The sequence below is a fragment of the Muntiacus reevesi genome, chromosome 7, assembly GCF_963930625.1.
Source record: "Muntiacus reevesi chromosome 7, mMunRee1.1, whole genome shotgun sequence".
Lineage (NCBI taxonomy): Eukaryota > Metazoa > Chordata > Mammalia > Artiodactyla > Cervidae > Muntiacus > Muntiacus reevesi.
The window spans coordinates 51,508,329-51,530,346 of record NC_089255.1 but is presented as its reverse complement, the minus strand read 5'-3'; the positions used below and the strand labels follow the sequence as shown (position 1 = coordinate 51,530,346).

The 22,018-nt window shown below is 34.6% G+C and overlaps 1 protein-coding gene across 3 annotated transcripts in view; it reads left to right on the top strand.

Annotated features, from left to right (window-relative positions):
• TCF12 (transcription factor 12) overlaps positions 1-22,018 on the top strand; it is a 394,477-nt gene that overhangs the window by 117,397 nt on the left and 255,062 nt on the right. The window lies entirely within an intron of this gene.

Here is a 22,018-nt window from a genome sequence, read left to right as displayed (position 1 = left end):
CCAAGTTGCTTCAGTCACGTCCAACTCTTTTCAGCCTATGAACTAGGGCCCACCAGGCGCTCTCAGAATCATGCCACTCTCCTGGCAAGAGTACTGGAGTGGGTAACCATTTCCTTTGCCAGAGGATCTTTCTGACCTAGGGATTGAACCTGTGTCTCTTTTATCTCCTGCATTGACAGGCAGGTTCTTTTCCACTAGTTCCATGACTCACTGTCAGTCTGTGCAAATATAAGGATCAAATCCTAATAAAGACTTTGAAAACTGAATGTATACAACTCCAGCCAGGCTGCAGACTGACCACTGGGTGGCATATCCATGGAATCCGAATAACATTGTAAAGGCTTTGAAAACTGGGCATTGGAACCACAACCTTCAGAAAGCCTATTGGAACTTGCATCTTGAACCTAACCAGGTCAACTGCCTGTGTAAATAAAATTATTAATATATTCCATAGGAATGAGGAAGAATCCAAGTTATATAGCATATTATTTAAAATTTCAGGGATCAATATGCAAAGAACCTACGTCAACTCATGTTGGAAAAAGCAGTAACAGACCCTTGTGGAAAAGGCAGTAGCAGACCCTTGTGACAAGACAGTGTAGATGTTGGAATCATTTGACAGAGACTTTAACCACTGTACAAATGTATGAATAAACCATCGCAAATACCCCTTTAACAAGTGTTAAGCTTCAAGTATCATCAAGGAAATAAATGATATAGAGAGGAATAAAATATAATTTTCAAACGGAAAAAATGATAATTACAATAAAACAAAGTCAACTGAGTAGATTCTGTGGCAGAATGGAGAGGAAAGGGAAGAGTCACTGAATTCATAGGGAATAGAAAGTTTCCAAGCTGAACAGTACAGAAAAATGATAGAAAAGATGATCAGTTCTGGAGAACAGTGGGCCAGTAACATAAGGGTCAACATTGGTGTCACTGGAGTCCCAGAAGGAGAGGAGAAATAGTGTGATGCAGAAAAACATACTTGCAGAAGTACTGGTTGAAAATTATAATTGTGTTAAAATTCATAGAACTGTAAACCAAAGGTCAATTTTATTTTGTGAGAATTTAAAATAAATTTGAAAGTGGGTGGTGTTATATTGTGATAATCTGGAATTTTTATTTAGCAATGGTAATTCCTGGACTCTTGACCTTAAGAATTAACTGATTTCACAGTTGGTGATGGGGGACAGTTTTAGTCTTTTTCCTTCCTTTTCTGCCTTATTATCTGAAGTGATTTAATAATTTGGTGTGAGTAGTGGTGGCAAGATGTTTAGTTTTCTTTTTTTTTTCCTTCTTTTTTGAGCAAGTCTTAGTGTATATGATAATTTGGCTTCTTCTGTCTTTTTTCTAAACTACAGAAATTTCCTACTTATAAGAAATTGGAAAGATGTGAACAACCCTGAGAAAGATAGAAAGTAGAGTCTTATTTTTCTGCATATAGAATTTTGTGGAATGTTAGTAAAAACAGAGAGCTTTGCTTATTTAATTCTAAAAATGTGCCGTTAACTAAATACCTCTAACTTCACAGCTCTGTACTCATTTGGAAGGGATTGTACAGGTTCAGAAAGAAGCACCAGGTTATCTATAAGAAGGGAAAAGAAATGTAAATGGTTCAAAATTGGATGCCATGATTTGACACATAAGAATCCATATAAATGCTCTTTGCCCTCTAAAAGAATGCTTAACTAAGATATTCTGCATTGTTCTTTAGTGTCGTGGTGATGATGACATTCAGGAGTAAATAATGTGTATTTCAGTTTGTTTTATTAATGGTCTACTTTACATCATTGATCATCATGTTAATTTTGGTAACTCCCATTTGAATTTGGACACAATTACCAGTTCTTTCAGTTTCATTTTTCACCAGTTCTTTAAACAAATGACTACTCTTTTTCCGGGGTGTGCTTGGCTAAGTGATATGTATTGAAATTGATCAGAGTTTTAGATTTTGCTTGAGTTTCCAATGCTATTTTTTGATGTTGCTGTTGATTATACTGTGAATGGAAGTTTTACTTACTTCCATTAATATATATAAAATATATTTAATATTCTGCTTTTCTTGTTAATTGATTGCTAGCTATGAAATGATTAATGGACTTGAACTATGAGCTACTGAAATTCAAGATAAACAAATTAGTTTACAGGCTATCCTTATCTATTGCCTTTTTTTCTTCTTTTGCTCTATGTTTTGTCACTACAGTTGACCATTTCTAGGTGAACAGGAAGAGGTTTTGGAGTTCAACTCAATAAAATGTTGCCCCTTGTGAAAGGGATTGTAATGTGGATAGGCAGAAGTGGAATTGATAATTGAGTGGCTTTAATTAAGGTCACACAGGAATTTCAGTATGTTCGTCTCTGTTCCTTATGACTGTAACTGACTTCATAAATTTTGAAAAACTAATTTAATGTAAACAGAGGACTTTGAATAAGCTTATATATGTATGATTTATAAGGATATGTAAATAGTTCAGAAGAGATTTTGTCATATTTCTATTTTTTACTTCATACAACAGTAGAGTCAATTTAGTCGTGCTGTTTTGTTTTACATATAAGAATCCAAGACAGAGAATTCAGATGACTTTCCCAAAATCATACAGTTAGTAAACAGTAGGATTGTAACTTGAACATGGATCTAGAGCTTTGACTCCCTCCACTGTTATTTCATTTACAGTAGTAATACTTTTTAAACCATAGTGAGAATCTTTAAGTTACTATTTGAAAAAGGGATATTGTCACCTCGAATTCTATTTGCTGTAATTTCTAGTGATTTTAGGGGACATACAATACCCCATAGTGTGGGTACATTAGGAAAAACAATATTAACACATGAAATATTTCCGTCAGTGTGTAAGTTCCCAGACCTCTGCACATGTGTTAGGAAATAATGATAATCATACTAATTAACATTTTCTGAGTACTTTCTGTGTGTAGTTAATATGAATTATTTTCAAATTAGGAAATTATGTTTTATCCTTAAAACCCTCTCCATGAGACAGTAATTTTCCTTACTTACCAGATGAAGAAACCAGAGTTTGATATCTATGTGATTTGTATTAATACAGAGTTATATATACAGTGTATATAACAATTTGATTTTTTAAAATGACACAGTGTTTCCTGGAAGAATAATTTTATTCAAATAACAGTGTGAAAAGTGTTTGCAGTCATGTCATTACAGTTGGTTTTGATGGACTCTGAAGGGTGGCTTAGATAAGTTAAATTTCCATTAATTTTATTTTTTGTTTATATTCTGGGCAAAAAAGAAAACACTGATGATCTTTACCTGACATGATTAGAAGACTTATTAGTGGAATCTCATGGAATATTATTAGACATGTGGCTCGGGATTGGATTGTGAGAAGCCTTGACTGACAAACGCAGTGGTTTGGGGCTTTGAAAGACCCTTGAAAGATTTTGAAGTGTTATTTGGCAAAGTTTTTCTAAGAGTAATGTGGACTAGATTGATAAGAATACCAGTGATGGAGGGTAATGAGGGCATCTTCATGTAGATAAAGGTCTGGATGAGGGAAATAATAGTAATGGAATAAAATAGTTGGAGAGAATCTATTTTAAAGGGCAACTAGACTGTATTTCGGAGAAGGCAATGGCACCCCACTCCAGTACTCTTGCCTGACAAATCCCATGCACAGAGACTGGTGGGCTGCAGTCCATGGGGTCGCAAAGAGTCGGACACAACTGAGAGACTTCACTTTCACTTTTCACTTTCATGCATTGGAGAAGGAAATGGCAACCCACTCCAGTGTTCTTGCCTGGAGAATCGCATGGACGGTGGAGCCTGGTGGACTGCCGTCTATGGGGTCGCACAGAATCGGACACAACCGAAGCGACTTAGCAGCAGCAGCAGACTGTATTTTGTAATTTGACATTTACTTCATCCGGGCATTACCTGGTAGTGGAATTGCTGGGTCATATGGTGTGATTGCTTGTTTAATATTTTGTGAACCTGACAAACTGCTTTCCAAATGACTTCACCATTTCACATTCTCACCAGCAGTGTCTGAGGGTTCTAATTTCTACAAATCCTGGGCAACAATTGGGATTATCTGTCTCTCATTATAGCCATCCTGGTAGTTGTGAGGTGATATCTTAGTTTGGTCTCTCTTTGCATTTACCTGATGACTAATAATGATTTTGAACATCTTTTCAGTTGCTTATTGGCTATTTATGTATTTTCTTTAGAGAACTGTTCAAATTGTTTGACATTTTTTATGACTACATTGTCAAAGTTCTTCATCTATTCTTAATACAAGCCCTTTATTAGACATATGATTCTGTCGTCTTTTCATTTTCTTTCAATTTTCATGATGTCCAGTTTACCTACTTTTTCTTTTATTGCTTCTATTCTTGGTGTCATGTTTGAGAGACTTTTAAATGGAGCAGAGTCAGGAAAGAAGCAAGCCCTGTATCGTTGTCCCTTGTGTAAAGGGATTTTTTGAGGCTTACAGTGTCCTAAGATTTGGGCAGCTGCAAGTAATTAGCATGCTGGGATGATGTGATTATTCAGTTGTGGTGCGGAGGTCAGTTAATTAAAAGGAGAGGTCAGTTGTTTTTTCCTGGATGAAGAAGTAAAAATTTAAAAAATGATCATTTCCTTAAATTGATGGTTGTGAAGTAATAAAATATAGAGTAATAAAACCGTGGTAGTTTGGGAAATTAGTTCCTCTGCAGATTTAAAAAAATAATACAGGTTTCCAAACTGTAAGATGAGGTGGGTGGGCATAGAAGTTGGGCCAAGGGATCCAGAAGATAGAGAACAGATGAGACAGAGAAAAAGAAGCAGTGCTGGCTGACATTTTCTTATAATCATGAGTCCTGGTAGCAATTTTGGCTACCGTGAAGATTGTTCATTTTCTTAGTTATATGTGTTTCATTTGTCTGATTCTCTAATGTTATAAGAAGTATCCTTGCTTTTAATGGTCAAATTAACTGAAATGTAGAATCCATTTTAGTCCTGATTTCTGCCCCACCCCCCCATTGTTATGAATATGTAATTGATTGTATATACACGCACACTCTTTAATTAGACATAACACAAAATCATTATTTCTTGTTCAGGAAAGACTTTCTCTCTAGTGTTAAACGTGTGTATTACTGAGCCAAATTAAATGGTATATTACAGTCAACACTGTAATATGATACAAACCATATTTAAAACAGCTGGATAGATTTCTAGACGAATGGAATTTTAAATACAAAATTAAAGTCTTTGAACTAATATTTATTATGTATTTGAGCAAAATCAAAATTTAGTAAAAATTTTCTCTTTCAATTTTGTTGGAAAGAGGTTAAATAAAATAGCTATTAACTCAATGTCTGACTAGGAAGTTGAGTTAGGGAAAGTTGTCAATAATAGGAAAGTGTCTAGACACTCTTTTGTACTACTCACAGGTTGAATTTTTGAAATCTACTCTTTCAGGTTTCCAGAGGTGAATAAACTTGCAAGAAAATCTATTCTTATAAAAAAAAAAGCAACAACAAAAAAGAAAGTCTATTCTTATGTCTTCATTCTTGGGGAAGCATGTCTTTCCTTTAATCAGGAAAGGACAATTAAAGTATAATTTGCATGGAAATAAAAAGAGAAGCCTTGGAGCTTATCTAAAATACTTAAAAATTTTTTTTGCTGTCTTTAACAGAAAACATCAGTTTTAGGAACAGGGGAAAGGAAGATTAGAAAGAATTATATTTTATTTAGCTAGTCGTTATTCAAGTATATTGAAGGTATAGGGTAAAACTTAAGTATTTGGACCAGACTGCTTTGGCATGCTCCTATGCATTCTGGATCTTTTTTTTTTTATTTATTTTTTTATTCTTTTTTTCATTCTGAATCTTTTATTCACAAAAACTTATCTGAAGTCTTCCAGTACTTTTTAATCTTTTATTTTAATTAATATGTCCCAAAGTACTTTGTAGAGTGTCTACTTCTTCTAATATCTTAGGGTTGAGTGAGGATCTATTCATTTCACTTCTCTGGGTAACTAATGATTTAATTGAGAATTCGCTAATGAGTAATACTATGTAAACAGGGCTTGGGTTGTTTTTTTGCCCATATTGAAACTCATCTGCTACTCTTGGTTTTGTTTTTCTGTGAAACCTTTAAGGAGGACAAAAACATATCCTTTATTCTATCTAACTTAGGGATTTGTTTTTGCTGTTGGTTTAATAGGCCATATTACAAAGTCTTTTTAAACTAAATAAATTATACCTTCTGAGATGGACCACTTTCTGCCTATGGTATCTTTCTAAATAAACTCACTTGCACTTGAAAAGAAAAAGAAAAAAAATTATACCCTACTATTGCTTTTGACATTATACTTCCACATTGTCTCAGGAGGAAGTCTAACAGAAGAGAGACTAGTCTTATGTCACTCTCCATCCTCTCCCATCCCAACTTCACTAGCTTTGTTCCCAAACTCTCTGTGGGACTGAGTCAGTGGACCTTCTATTTTTTTTTTTCAGACCAGCTCTTTAAGCATCATGAGACCAGTTCCTCAGTACAGTTAAGCTTTCTTCTAGACTTCCTTAAGAACAGGTAGAGTGAATTAATCTTATACCATCTGACAAAGTCTAATCACTTAGCAATCCCATTTTTTTCAGATTGTCAGAAGTCATGGTTGGTTGTTATCTAAACTTAGACTTTCTAGTATCAGTTATCTTTATTACTCTTTGATCTAGTATTTTAAACTTCTGCTTCAGAATTTATATCATTCTTAATCAGTTTCTCCAATAAATACTGAATCATTAAATTTATGAGTTTATTTTCACTTTATTCCCTAAATAAGAACTTTCATTGCTAAAATACTATTTACTTGCAAAATAATTTCCAAACTCCTTTCCAGTGGTATGATTTTCTTTTAAGAAGCTTTATTCTCTTCTTGAGAACATGATTGTACTCGTTCTTACTGGTTTCCCCTCATATAATAAAATTTTAATGCAATAAAGTAGCATTAATACTCTGAACCATTAATTTCTTGTTCATTCTAGATTCCTGACTGTGTTTGTAAAATGGACTGTATATTTGATTGTAGGCCTATCTTGACATTTATGCATGATGGCTGTTCATCTTTTTAATTAGTGTTATTTAGTAACAAGTAAATTGATTCTTTTCCCGTTTGTCTTCACCAATGGATTCAGTATCCAAAGAAAGTTCTTTGGCAAGTGCATAACCTGACTGAAATGTCAGGGAACAGATGGAAAGGAGTTCCACAAGAATTGGCTGAATAGTAGGAGTTTGACTTTCTGGGGCAGGGGGAGGGTGTGGGGGGATAGCTTTACTGGCTTTGCTTTCCACCAAGAGTATATGAAGAACTCAACCTTCACATGAAGGAGCAGCTGTTTTTAGGATGCTGTTTAGTAGGAAGAGATAAAAGTCCTTCAAATAAAGTCCTAGCCTTATGATTTATTTATTTTTGAAGGACTGTGAGTTCTCAGAACATTGAGGATATCTCAGGATCAGATGTAAATATCAAGACCAAAAAAACATAGCTCAAAGCCAGTAAAATTCTTCTGATTTTTTCTAGTAACATTGCTGTCCTGATTAGGATGAAAAATTGCATGTAGTGTGATTGACTTACTCATAATATGAATATGAAGGCAGTTGAGTTTATTTATGATTTTAAAAATGAAAATTGTGAAAGTTACTGTAGTCGCATTTTGTGCTTTATGTCCATGTAGGGTACCCATGTACATTTTTAAGTTTCACCATGAATGCTGAAGTTCAAAGTTATAATACTGTATAAATCCCTTTAAAATTACTGATCCATTGCATGGTCAACTCATGTGAGTCTATAATGAGGCTCTCGGGTCTTAACTTTAACAAATTAAACTGTCATTTTCACAGTTAGGTGAAGAAATTGAGGCAGGAGACTCTACCTGACATCAAGTATTAGATAAAACTAAAAACACATTGGAAAGACATACAGTTGAAAACAAAGATGGGAATTTTGGCAGCCAAACAAATTTAACTGTGACTGCTGGGGTCATCTCTGATTACTAAGCTTTTAGTATATTAAAATTGGATAAGATCTTCATGATCAATCTTTGGTGCGTACGATTGAACCAAATAATTCTTTCTCTTAACTACTATTTAAATCATCAGATAGAGAAATTAGGTGCTGTGTTCTCTATGTTTTTCTTTTGGGTCCACATAAACATACATTGCAAGCCTTTGCCACAGTGGGAATTAATTGTGGAGATGAAAGCTAAAATGTTGTTTCATGCTAATTTTATAATGTGTATATATACTGCAGAAGTTAGACAAAGGAACTAAGTTAAACAAAGATCTAGAGCTACTGCCAGACCTAAAAACAACAATGGCACAAAGAAGAGAACAGAATGCAGGGTCCAAAGCCAACAAAATCCAAATGTGAATTTGCTAGTTGACAGGCATCACATGTAAATAGGCTTATTTTGGCAACCACTGGAGTTAAAATACAAAAGACATCACTTACACTAAAGCAAAAGTAATTGAGTTTTTTTTTTTTTTTTTAAGAAAATAGTCTTTCGAAATTTATAGTAACCATTTAGTTTCTGTGAAGAATGCTGCCTTTCTTTTGTTAAAATGCATTTATTGTTTATTTATTCTCATTACTAATATACTGTCCTTTTTCATATTCATGAAAGTTATTTTGGGGACATAAGAAGACATGACCATTACATCAAAAGTTTACTGAACACATTTTTAAAAAAAAGTCTTGGATTGGGACCTATAATTAGAATCTTTTGGTATGTTTGCAGCATACTTTATATTGTGAATATAATTGTCATTTTCTAGCCTTTGCCTATGTGGCATTTATTGGATGTAATTATAGAAATGCTTTTTACCTTATTTTATGAATGAAAATTTTATGGCAGGGAATAAAATGAATGCCTAGCTAGCTGTGGGTCTGACTCAGTTGTGGCCATGGTTAAACAGAAACAAAGGTAGGAAGGTTTCTTTGAGGATAAAGTTAAGGAATGAGAAGAGGTCATTCTTACAGAGATAAGATTAAAAAAAACAGCATCACTTCTCCATGTGTTTAAAAAACAGTGATTTCCCCATCTTCATTGGATGATATTACATATTATATTACATATTATATGATATTACATATAAAATGTCTCTCTTAGGAAATATTAGGTGTTTTATTTTGAATGTTGTAAAAACACATGCCCTCCTAAAATGTTAAGTGTTAGGTACATTATTGTTAAATATTGTTAACTTTGCAGGTTGTGGCACACCAGATTTCTAGAACATTTTCGTCTTGCCTGACTGAAACTCTGTATCTATTTAACAGTACCTTCTTTCTCCCTTACACTAGCTACTGGCAACCATCATTCTACCTTCCTGTTTAGATACCTCATATAAGTGGAATCATGCAGATTTTGTCCTTCTGTGACTGCCTTATTTCACTTAACAAAATGTTCTCAAGGTCTGTGTTGTAGTGTATGACAGGATTTCCTTTTTTTAAAGGATGAATAGTATTCCACTGTACAAATATACTGCATTTCCTTTATCCATTCATTCATAGATGGATGTATATGTTATTTACACCTCTTGACTATTGTGAATAATGCTGCAGTCAACTTGAAAGTGCAGATATCTGAGATTTTGTCTTCAATTCCTTTGTATAAATATGCAGAAATACAGGATTGCTGGATAGTAATGATAGTTCCGATTGTTTTGGATTTCATTCCAATCCCAAAGAAAGACAATGCCAAAGAATGCTCAAACTACCGCACAATTGTACTCATCTCATATGCTAGCAAAGTAATGCTCAAAATTCTCTTAAGCCAGGCTTCAACAGTATGTGAACCGTGATCTTCCAAATGTTCAAGCTGGATTTAGAAAAGGCAGAGGAACCAGAGATGAAATTGCCAACATCCGCTGGATCATCGAAAAAGCAAGAGCGTTCCAGAAAAAACATCTGTTTCTGCTTTACTGACTAGCTCAAAGCCTTTGACGGTGGATCACAACAAATTGAAAAATTCTTAAAGAGATGGGCATACCAGACCACTTGACCTGCCTCTTGAGAAATCTGCATGCAGGTCAGGAAGCAAGTTGAAACTGGACATGGAACAACAGACTGGTTCCAAATTGGGAAAGGAGTATGTCAAGGCTGTCTCTTGTCACCCTGCTTATTTAACTTATATGCAGAGTACATCTTGCGAAATGCCGGGTTGGATGAAGCACAAGCTGGAATCAAGATTGCCGGGAGAAATACCAATAACCTCAGATATGCAGATGACACCACCCTGATGGCAGAAGGCGAAGAAGAACTAAAGAGCCTCTTGATGAAAGTGAAAGAGGAGAGTGAAAAAGTTGGCTTAAAACTCAACATCCAGAAAACTAAGATCATGGCATCTGGTCCCATCACTTCATGGGAAATAGATGGGGAAACAATGGAAACAGTGACAGACTTTATATTTTTGGGCTCCAAAATCACTGCAGATGGTGACTGCAGCCATGAAATTAAAAGACACTTACTCCTTGGGAGAAAAGTTATGACCAACCTAGACAGCATATTAAAAAACAGAGACATTATTTTGCCAACAATGGTCCGTCTAGTCAAAGCTGTGGTTTTTCTAGTAGTCATGTATGGTTATGAGAGTTGGACTATAAAGAAAGCCGAGCACTGAAGAATTGATGCTTTTGAACTGTGATGTTGGGGAAGACTCTTGAGAGTCCCTTGGACTCCAAGGAGATCCAACCAGTCCATCCTAAAGGGAATCAGTCCTGAATATTATTTGGAAAGACTGATGTTGAAGCTGAAACTCCAATACTTTGGCCACCTGATGTGAAGAACCTACTCATTTGAAAAGACCCTGATGCTGGGAAAGATTGAAGTCACAAGAAGGGGATGACAGAGGATGAGATGGTTGAATGGCATCACTGACTCAATGGACATGAGTTTGGGTAAACTCTGGGAGTTGGTGGTGGACAGGGAGGCTTGGCGTGCTGCAGTCCATGGGGTCTCAAAGAGTCGGACACGAATGAGCGACTGAACTGAATTCAGTGATAGTTCTATTTAAATTTTTTTACAAACCTTTGTTCTGTTTTCTTCCTTATTCTTATATCACCACCAACATTATACATGGTTCCAATTTCTTCACTTCCTTTCTGGTACTTATTTTCTGTCTTTTTGTTTTTGTTTTCTGTAATGGCTGTCCTAACAGGTGTGAAGTAATATCTAGTTGTGGTTTTGATTTGCATTTCCTTGATGATTAATGATCTTTACAGCCTTTTCATACATTTGTTGGCCATTTGTATGTGTTCTCAATTCATTCAAAGAAATATCTAAGTAAATGAAATTTCAATGAAGTTAAAGATACTTAATTTCTTGATGTCGTTGTGATTCCATTTAAATTATATATAATTAAGAAAAATATTTAAACATATACATGTTTAAACAATAATGTATGTTAGACTGGAAGAAGTTCTCTATTTGACTTGTGATTGCTTTTGGTTTAAGTTAAGATTTTTTTTAAAACCTTGTTTTTATTTTTTTTAATTTTATTGACATAGAGTTGGTTTACAATGTTCTGTTAGTTTCAGGTATGTAGCAAAGTGATTCAGTTATATATGTATACATACTCTTTTTCATGTTATATTTTTCATTATGATTTATTGCAGGACATTGAATACAGTTCCATTTGAAAAGGCATTCTTTAAAATTTTTTTTTATTAAATTATAGTTGATTTACAATGTTATATTAGTTTCAAGTTTACAGCATAAATTCAGTTACACATACATGTAAAAATATGTATTCTTTTTTACATTCTCTTCCATTTGGGATTATTATACAATATTTGGTATTGTTCCATGTGCTATACAGTAGATCCTTATTGGTTGTCTATTTTCTATGTAGTATTGTGTATATTTTAATCCCAAACTACTGAATCATCCTTCTTCGCCTTTCTTCTTTGGTAATGATGTTTGTTTTCTATGCCTGTGAGTATTTCTGTTTCATAAGTTTTTAAAAAAATCTTTATTTTCAAATTATGTAAACTCATTTAAAGATTTTCAAATAATATAAGCTTATTTCAGAGACAGAGAAAAACAGTAAAAAAGAAGAAAATAATCCAGCTTTCCAAATGAAACTTTTAGTATTTTTTGTATTTTCCTCTAGTTTTTTTCCCCCTTAAGCATTATTTTTATAGAGTTATTGTAGTAAACATGCAATTTGTATCTTGCTTTCTAACTCAGACTGTAATGGAAAGAAAATTTTTATTATTGGATAATAATATTAATGGATAAAAGAGAAAAATAAGGTAGAATAGTTTTCTACATTCGGAATGCACAGTTTCAATTTGGAAAAGTTTAAATTAAAAAAAAAACCTTTTAAACTAGATGGGGAAAGTGAAAAGGCAGAGATGATAGTTGCTAGGAGAGCGTAGGAAATAACCATTGCATTATTGCATTTATGTGACATAGTCTTGAGTAAGAACACATTATTTTAAATCTACATAATCTGTCAGACTCTTATGCTGGGAAAGATTGAAGACAAAAGGAGAAGAGAGCAGCAGAGGATGATACGGTTAGATAGCATCACTGATTCAATGGACATGAATTTGAGCAAAGTCTGGGAGTTTATGGAGGACAGAGGACCCTGGCATGCTGTAGTCCATGGGGTCACAAAGTGTCAGACACAACTTAGTGACTGAACAACATTCAGTAATGAGCCACGCGATTCTACTGGCTTTATATGTTTTATTGTGTAAGAATTTATCTGTGGATTTAAACATACAGTTTAACACTTCTTATACATTGCTTAATTATATGCATTTTAATGAACTTTTTGTTCATTCGGGAAGGTCTTCCAAGGCATACCTTTTACTTGTTGAATGAATCATGCTCAGAGTGTTACAAATTTGTGACTGATTCACGTTGTTAATTTTTCTTCTTTTCTAAAACTATTCTAAAAAGTTTTAAAAATTAGTCTTGCTTTTAACACATTTTTGTGGCCAGAATTAAATACATTCTTTAGTTTGTTATAATTAAAGCTTTTCATTCTCCCAGTCACAAGTGATTTTCAGGTTAATTTCTTCTATGATCTTTTTTGAGGCAACATTTTATGCTTGAAAAGAGTTCGGTATGTTTTTCCTTTGGTATTATATGCTTGAAAAGGTGCATAAATTTACTATGTTTTCCACATAAATATATGCCTGGAAGTCAGTAAATATAAAAATGTAAAGGATGTCTTCCCTGGTGACTCCATGATAAAGAATCCATCTACCAGTGTAGAGGACAACAGGTTCAATCCTTGTTTTGGAAAGATCCCCCGTGCCACGGAGCAGCTAAGCCCATGTGTGACAACTATTGAGCCTGTGCTCTCGAGCCAGGCAGCCCCGAGTGCTGAAGCCTGCTCGCCCTATAGTCTGTGCTCAACGACAAGACAAGCCGCTGCAGTGAGAAGCTTGTGCACTGCAACTAGTGAGTCGCCCCACACACCACAACTAGAGAAAAGCCCACACAGCAACAAAGACCCAGCACAGCCAGAAATGATTAAATAAATAAAATTATTTTTAAAAAGGTAAAAGAATTTAATGGGGGAAGGACTTCATCTGTTTTAACAACTTTAGCTTAGTCATATGTGGGGCTGATGGCCTATTGCATGGAAGACGTAAAAAGCAAATAAGAGAAATTTGTGCCCAAACTTCTGAAGCCCTTCTGCCTTAGAGCCCATGAACCTCAACAAGAGAAGCCACTGCAATGAGAAGCCTGCACACCACAACTGGAGAGTAGCCTCCACTTGCCACAACTAGAGAAAAGCCTGTGTGGCAACGAGGATCCAGCACAGCCAAAAATAAAGTTAAGAAAAAAGAAAAGTAGCTTCTTATGTACCTGTAATATCATTGGGTTGGTGCAAACATTATTGTGGCTTTTCCATTGTTGAAATTTGCTGTTTGATATTGGAATACATTCTTAATAAATATGGTTAAGTTATGCATCATTTTTGATGAACATTTCTCACTTTATGTTTTTTGCTGACTTACTACTTGCTGTTTATTTTATATTTATTTTGGACTATGGAGATGGTGTTTGACAAAAAGCAAATTTGAGCAATTTCTTTTTTATTCAAATTCAAAATGGGTCGTAAAGCAATGGAGACAACTTGCAACATCAAAAATGCATTTGGACCCAGGAACTGCTAATGAATTTACAGTGAGGGAGTGAATGACACAAAGTATGGTTCCTAACCCATAGTAGATCTTCAGTAAATGCTTGTTGAATAGAAATTATTAAATTATGGAAACAAAAAAAAAATTATGGAAACAGTTATAACTAGGTAGCTGTACAAAAGAGTGGCTTAATGTTTTCTATCTTATGTTGCCTTTATCTTTTAAGGTAACTGAAGGTAATGCAATGAAATATTGCAGGGAAACAGTTGTTTGAGAATGTACGTGTGTTAGTCACTCAACTGTGTCCGACTCATCGCGCCTCTATGGACTGTAGCCCACTAGGCTCCTCTGTCCATGGAATTCTCCAGTCAAGAATACTGGAGTGGTTTCCCATTTCCTCCTGGGTAGATCATTAGAAACTACTACATACAAGATACTTTACAAACAGTTCGTATGCTACAAACGTTTCATTGAAGTAGGCAGAACCATGGTTACTTGATTTTCACAAATGAGTAAACTGAGGCAAAGAAAAAGATGTGACATTTAAGTCATACAACTTGCATTGTTTGGCCTATTACCTTGAATCCTTCCTCTATTCCCCCATTCTATGAAGATATAGCATCATCCTTTGGTATCTGCAGCAGATTGATTCTAGGTTTGTCCTGTAATACCATCATCTGTGGATTCTTGAGTCCCTTATATTTAATGGAGTAGTATTTGTCTGTAATCCGTACACATCCTCCCATAAACTTTAAATCATCTCTAGATTATGTATAATACCTAATACAGTGTAAATGCTATTTAAGTAGTTGCTAGTGCACAACAAATTGAAGTTTGCTTTTTGGAACTTTCTGGAATTTTTTTCCTCAACTATTTTCCATCTGTGGTTTGTTGATTTTGCAGATGCAAAGCCTGCAGATACAGAGAACTGATTGTACCATTTCTTTTTTACTTTCTAGATTTTTGTCTCAAAAATGACATTGGTTTGACATAAACGTGAATGTCTTTGCAGCATGAGTACATGACGGACTCCATGTTGTGTCCGTGTTCTACTCTGTGTTCAGACTTTGTCATTTACTATGTCATTTATGATGTCATTTACTATGAATAATCGTTCATGCTGAGGAATTTTAAACATAGATTTTTGCTCCAGCAGGCTATTATTATTCCCTTCAGAGAGGAAATGATACTGGAAAAGACAATACCACACATGTAAAGTACAGTCTAGACCCAGTCACTTCATTAAACAATAGATACTTCCACGGTTTTCTCATGTGGCTAGATTGCCAAATAGGTTTTCTAACAATGAGAATGAAACAATGAGAATGAAAAGAAGTTTCAAACAGCTTGTATTTATTGAATCTTTACTGTGTGTTAGACACTGTAACCTAATAAGTATCATCTTATTTAATTCTCATTCTCAGTCTGTGAATTATATACTTTTATTAAACCCCAATTTATAAAGTCATCACGTACAGATAATCAATGCATTTCAAACCTTTGAGATTGAAAAGGGATGTATAAAACAACGCGATATTTTACATAGAATTGAGTGTGTGTTTGACAGGTTGATGGAAGACACAGATCTGTTTTTTGATCACCGTGAAATTGAAGTATATTTATTTTCTCTTCCTCTTCTCTCTTAAAACAGTTCCAAACAATTTATACACTCCTCATATTTTACCTATCCTTTCCCCTATTTTGTCAATGACATAATTGAGAAGGTCACAAAACTAAGTCTAGTTACATGCTAATAGGGAGAAATCCATTTAAATGATGAATTTTTTCTTTACAACTTCTTTGGGTTTAAGGTTTTAAGGGACAGATAATGGCTAACTCAGCCAAAGGCCACAGAGCACAGTCAGAATGAGCTGATTCTGACTTCAGGAAATACTGTCAAAGTATTTTTGTAGCATTTTAGCACTAGCATCACTTTTTTCCACATAGCCTTAAAAAATTCTTGAAAGGCATTCTGAATGATACTGTTAAATTAAAACATTTTAAGTTATACTCAGAGGTACAAGTAGGTTATTTTATCATAGATACTTATAGAGCAAAACTGTGAGATTTTTACCTCTTCACTTGTATTTGAAAACTAGCAAAGAAGCGGGTCTATAAACCACTCTTTTCTATTCATTTGTACATCAGTTATCATCTTATTTTCAGGAAGATTGAGCAAGGTAATGATTTCATACACTTAAGACTATTGAAAATAATTTTAGTATGTTGATAGAGGTCTTAATGTAAGAAATTATAATGCTGGTAAGTGGTCACAAGTTGATTGTATTATGGAGAGCTTCACCTTGAGCAGAAATTGAAGATAAGTTTGTGTTAGACAGTAGTATCTTATTGCAGTAGTGTAAAAACATTGCAGAATTATTCGGGGCTTACCCTCTTTCACTTTATTTGGATTGTGAGGGAAAGCAAATATTTCTGAAAACTGACAGAATTTACCCACAAGTGAAAAAAAAAAGTTTCCTTTTAAACTCTGGATACAAATCACATATTAACAACGTAAAGTTTTCGACTTTTGATTTGCATTAAATTTTCAAAAATAGCATTGTATTTACTTTCTCACCCTTTAGATTTAGTTTATCTCCATGGTGTAATTGGGTGAATTTACCAACCTTAAACTGCCATTCATAATCTTCCATTCAAGTTAATACCATGGTGAAAGACCAAGATTTCTTTCCTGTTTTGCAAAAGGCTTGGACTCTCTATTATTTGGGTAGTTTTTTCATTATATCATTTTGGTTTGTACCAACCAGTACTCTTGCCTGGAAAATCCCATGGATGGAGGAGCCTGGTAGGCTGTGATCGGTGGGGTCGCTAAGAGTCAGACACTACTGAGCGACTTCATTTTAGCTTTTCACTTTCATGCATTGGAGAAGGAAATGGCAACCCACTCCAGTGTTTTTGCCTGGAGAATCCCAGGGACGGGGGAGCCTGGTGGGCTGCTGTCTATGGGATCACACAGAGTCAGACACGACTGAAGTGACTTAGCAGCAGCGGCAGCAACATTCCTTCCCAGGTGTCACGGTGGTAAAGAATCTGTCTGCCAGTGTGGGTTTGATACCTGGGTTGGGAAGAGCCCTGGAGAAAAAAATGACAACCCAATCCAGTGTATTTCTTGTCTGAAAAATTTTGTGGTCAGAGGAGCCTGGCGGGCTACAGTCATTGGGGTCACAGAGTCGAACAAGACTGGGCAGCCGAGCATGCACACAGGCGCACACACAGCCCAACACTGTTGATGGGCAGAATTTGCTGCTGTTACTTACATCTGTACCCCTGTTCTTTAGGAACTCGCAGATTTAGTTTTATATACACAGAACAAATATGCCCATAATATTGTAAGATTCACTTTTTATTTTATACTGCTCTAAAAAGTGTTTTGCTTTTTTACAATGTAGTTTTTAATGCATTAATTTCTCAGGAACCTCTGAAAGAATTAATCATCTGAACAATCTTTCCTTTAGTTCGCTGTACAGTTTTTCACAGCATTGTAATTTAAAATATCTGATAGCATTGTGTTGTTTGCATTGGTATTAATCATTCATTTTATTCCATACTGCCAGTCCCAAAACTGGAAAAAGAGATACTGATTATAGGAATAGGTAATCTTTGAAAGATAATGAAAAGGTAACACTTGGTTTTGCACTTGTTTTTAAATGAAAAACCTTTTAGATTTGGGGAAATTATTGCTAATTTTTTTCCAACTATATATTCCACCACGTTTTCTCTTTCAACTCCTTCTAATACTCAAATTACATGTATTTTAGACCATTTAATATGGTCAAACATGGCAGTCCCCAACATTTTTGGCACCAGGGACTCATTTCATGGAAGACAGTTTTTCCACAGACTGAGGTGGGAGGAATGACTTCAGTATGATTGAAAGCATTACACTTATTGTGCACTTTATTTCTGTTATTATTACGTCAGTTCCACTGCATATCATCTGGCATTAGATCTGGAGATTGGGGAGCCCTCTGAAGCTAAAGCTCTACTCTTTCTTTCCAATATTTCTTCATTTCAGTTTCACTTAACATTTCTTCTTGTTCAGTTCATTGTTAAGTTGTTCAGCAGATTTTTTTATTTCAGAAATTATAATTTTAAATTTTAGGATTTCCAGTTTTAAAGACTTTTCTGTACTGACAGTTTCCATCTGTGCATTCATTTTGACCATTTTTTTCTTGATGTCTTTAAATACTTATAATAACTGCTTTAAAATCCTTTCCTGCTTATTCCAGCATCTGTGTCATCTTAAGGTATGTCTGTGCAGATGTCTTTTAGAGGTTTTAGTTTCTCTTCATCTGTACAATTTTGGTTTTGCCATGCAAAACAAGCTTACAAATTATTTGTAAGTAGTTAAAATTTTTGATCAATTATCTTGAGTCTTTATTTTATGCTTTGTTAAGGCCGTCTGTAGAAAGCTCAAATTATTTTTCAAGCTCTCTAATTACTTTCCTCTCTGGTACCCAGCAGCGGAAACCCAACTGTGACTTTCTCCTTTCTTTTTTTCCCTCCTTAATTTCCAGCCACACTGGTATTCCCAAATTCTATTTTTTGGTTCCTTAAACAAAGAAGATGTGGCTTTCTGCTTGCCTATCCACCACATGCCTTGCTGACTGGGAAGGGCCCTTATCAGAGAAATCATAAAAGATTTGGATCTTACCTAGTGAGTCTGCTTTTGTTTTTTCACTGATCAAATCCTTTTCAATTTCTGCCTCCTTTTGTTTATTCTTTCTTCAAATAGTTGTTTTAAAAAACGTGGTCCACAGTTTATGATTGATATTTTCAGTTGAATAAACCTAGGAAAATGTTGCTTTATAAAACATTTTCCTCACCCCATTAATATCCCTTTTCATCATCCTTTCTTGTCAACTCTCTAGCTGAGAAGCAGACACAGTCTTTATTTTTATGACTGTGGTTTTGTTTTTTTCTGCTGTAAGTCAATATATAAATAAATCAGTCTTTTATATCTGATATCTTTTGTTAGGCACAATGTTTTAAAAATTTATGCATGTCATGCATGTACTACTAGTCTATTTTTGTGTGTGTGTTGCTGAGTGGTATTGCCTTGAACAATAAATTACAGTTTGTTCATCTTTTTTATTGATTGTCACCTGGATTATTTCCAGTTTTAGCTCTTCTAAGTATCGTCCTTAATATTCATGTAAAATACTGTATTTTTCTCACCTTTTCTTGGATAAGTACCTAGGAGTAGTATTGTTGTGTCAAAAGATACATATATGTTTACCTTTTAAGAAACTTCCAGTTTTGCAAAGTTTTGTATTTAAAGATACAGTTTTGTATCTTTTTCCATGCCCTCAGGCAATATGTAAAATTTAGGGTGCAGATCTTATTTCCTGTCCAGATTATATTGTTATATAACTGAGATTTTTTTAGTGTATATTTTAAATTTCTGAGAAATAATTTTAATAAGTAGTTCTCTATTTTTAAACTAAAAGTACTCTGAATTAGAGACTTCAAGACTGATATGGTGGCAGGGCCAAGAGGGCAGAGTGGAAAGACCGTGAGCTTACCTCCACTCACAGACATACCAAAATCACAAATGTCTGCAGAAAAATCATCAATTAAAAAGAATAGAACTTACCAGAAAAGATTTTCTACAACAAAGACATAAAGAATGGCCGGCGGCGGGGCGGGGGGGGGGGGGGGGGAACTTGAGATATAATTAAGTCCTGTGTCCCTGATGGGCAACCGTATATAAAATAGAACATTACTCAACCATAGAAAAAGACTTATTGCCATTTGCAACAGTATGGATGGCCCTGGAGATTATTATGCTAAGTGAAGTCACACAGAGAAAGACAACTACTACATGATATCACTTATATATGGAATCTAAAAAATAATATAAATAAACTTATTTACAAAACAGAAATAGACTCACAGACATAGAAAACATGGTTACTAAAAGGGAAAGGATGGGAGGAAGGATAAATTAGGGGTATGGGATTAATAGATACATACCACTACATATTAAATAGATCAACAACAGGATTTACTTATAGCCCAGGGAACTATATTTAGTATCTTGCAATAACCTGTAATGGAAAATAATCTGAAAAATGCATATGTATAACAATCACTTGGCTGTCCATCTGAGACTGACACAGTATTGTAAGTCAGCTCTGCTTCAATTTAAGAAGAGTGTTATGGTTTATTTACATAGGCAACGTTCAACTTTTTCAACTAGTTCATTAGCCCTAAAAGTTGAATAGTGGGGGAGTGTTTTGATGTGATTATTTATCCTTATAAGTTGTAAATGTTTTTAGAATACTTAAATTCAGTTTTTTAATTGCTGGACACTAATTATGAGAGTTTGAAATTTAGAAATCTTTACATGGCACTAATTTTTACTTACATGTTACTGTAATAAATACATGTGAATATGAACAAGAGAGTTTTAGTTCATTCCCTTAGAGCACTGAGCTCATTTCAGCTGCTTCATTTGAGTGTCTTCTTGATATGGTTAGTTTTGTTCTGTGCTTTGGTCATCAGTTGTATCATTTATGAATGCCCTTTTGTAAATTCATACTGTTCATCAGTGGGACTGGGAAAAGTAAGTAGGTAAATAAACAGCTGTAGCTGCTACTAGAAAACCTGTCCATATATTTAATTAGCAGTGTCAGTTTGCATGCAAAAAGTTTTTCATTGTCTCCTATGTATTTAGCACTGTAGGTGAAACAGAATGAGAACTGAATGAATTAGTGTTTTTGATTATTAGGGTTGAAAGTGGTAAGGTAATTGTAACTGTTTTCAAATGCTCTAAACATAGGAGGGAATAAAACCTAGCACAAAACCTGGGCCTTTGGGGAATAGAGGAATAAGTGCTCAGTTTCAGGTTAAAGAATTTGGGATTTGTTCTGTTGGTGGTAGGGCACTGGAAGTATTTACTTTTTGAATCTGAGGGTAATGTGTTTTGAAGGATAACTTCAGGAAGATTACACTGGAAAGCTGTTATAAGCAGGTTAAATACTTTGAAGTAGTGTTTTAGGGGGATTCAGAGAGATTCTAGCAAAAACCTCTAAATAGGATATCATGAAAAATAATAGGATATTATGAAAAACCTTTTCATAAAATTTTCATGAAATGAAAAGGTGTTAGTAGGAATGGAAGAACTGCTTCAGGAGACATTCATAAGGAATAATCAGTGTTTGGATAGAATAGTGGAGAGAGAGGCGAGAATCAAAGATTGTGCTAGTTTACAAGTCTAGTTGACCTGCACTATTATAGTACTACCTGTAGTATTAGAAATACTAATAATTAGCATCAAGAGGCATGTAAGGAATTTGATGATTCAAGACACAAAATGCAGAAATGAACTTAAAGCTCAAAGTGTATGTTTGGAAAATGATCATTCAGATAGAAGAGTCAAAAATCATTAAACTGAATGAACAGTTGAAGGGATAGAGCACAAAATAAGATTTGGAATGATGAGCAGGTACTTTCAGTTTTTCACACAGAAAGGGAAGTGTTAACATACAGACAAGGGGCCCAAAGGTTAATGTCAGCGAATCCCAGAGAGCAAGGTGGTTAAAAGGATTGGATGCCACAGAGTAGACAAAATATGGCCCATGGTTCATCATGTGCTTTTGTAAATAAAGTTTTATTGGAACACAGTTACTCTTCATTTATTTACATATCTCCTGGCCTTTTCTGTGCTACAGTAGTAGAGTTGAATAGTTGGTAAATCAAGTGTATGACCCACAGGTGTAAAATATTTAGTGTCTGGCAGTTTATAGGATGTCTGCAATAGAGATCTAAGAAATGACCAAGAAGGGGCCTTTATAAGCTTTATAATTAGAATAACTTTTGATGACATGAAGGAGTTCCATTTTATCCTGTAAACAAATGTTTACTGAG